Genomic DNA, 1,274 nt, shown 5'->3' on the forward strand with positions numbered 1-1,274 from the left:
TGGAACCCAGTTTTGGGAGCAGCTAAAGCGCCACCCGTCCTGTGAACTGATTTTTCTCCATGAAGAAGAGATATTTGTGATTCTAAAACAGAGGCTAAAGTTCCTCTTACAAGAAAAAGTTCTGTCTTTTTGATGAGTGCATTTTTTTAAAAGGGAGACAGCACAACTTCTTGGTCTTTTTTTTAATTTATAGAAATAGGGGGGTTGTTTTTTGGTTTTTGGGGTATGTTTTTTTTACCACAGACATCAGCTTTCTGAAATGGTGTTCTTGAATGAAAGTAAAGGAATGCTACCAAAACAAGATAAATCTTTTTTTCTCTTTTATTTCAGGAAAGTGACGGGCCCTTTGGTCCCGTTGCCAGGTAACTGGGAATCTTTTGCAGACTCAAGTGCGAATGTGTGGAATTCACCTGAAGTGGCAGGTCTCAGGGATTGTGAGGTTTTAGCACAAACGCAGCTAAAACATGACAAATAATTAGTTTTTGTCATATGGGAGGTGATGATAACCATTTTTATGCTCTTCCTCCTCCCCCTTCACCCCCCACCAATGCAGTGACGTGTTGAAAGCCGTGAGAAATGCCTGTTCCAGCCTTACGTTCACATAGCTCATCTTTGCAAAATGCTTGTCCATCAGAAAGAAACCGGAACAGCCACTTCCCCGTGCTATACACATGCAGATCTGCCTTCCCCATTGGACCATCAGTTCCTTTTACGGCTGGGGCCAGTTCTTGTTCATCATCATCTCTACCTCTGCGTTCCCCATAGCTAATGCATGGTTTTGCAGTTAGCAGATACACACACACACACACACACACACACACAGTGCAATAATAAATTAAAATTTGGAAAAGAAACTTACAAAGCTGGCAATACTATGTACATATTGCACGAGGAACATGTTGGATTCTATGAGAAAATCCCGAAGCTCACGGACTCACAGGGATGCGTACAATAAGCAGCACTGTGTTATGTGACAAAGGCCGCCACTGCGGTGTGGAGGCTGCATCTGTCTCCCTCCCCGTAGCGGCAGAGGCTTCCAGACCTCCTCTTGGCTTCTGAGGAGGCACCTCGGAAGGACAGGGAGAGAAAAAGAAGGAGAGAAGCTGCTGTGGGGCTTGGGTGACCTGTAAATATGACTCTACCTTCCATGAATCTCAGGGTCAGAAAAGTGGCCTCAGGCAGAGTTGGCTGGTAACCAGGAAACCAGAGGTCCTTCATGATGTTGGGAGATGATCAGAACCATCTGTGCTGATTGTTCAACTTCAGGAGAGACC

Source organism: Myotis brandtii, unplaced genomic scaffold, assembly GCF_000412655.1.
Source record: "Myotis brandtii unplaced genomic scaffold, ASM41265v1 scaffold565, whole genome shotgun sequence".
Classification (NCBI taxonomy): domain Eukaryota; kingdom Metazoa; phylum Chordata; class Mammalia; order Chiroptera; family Vespertilionidae; genus Myotis; species Myotis brandtii.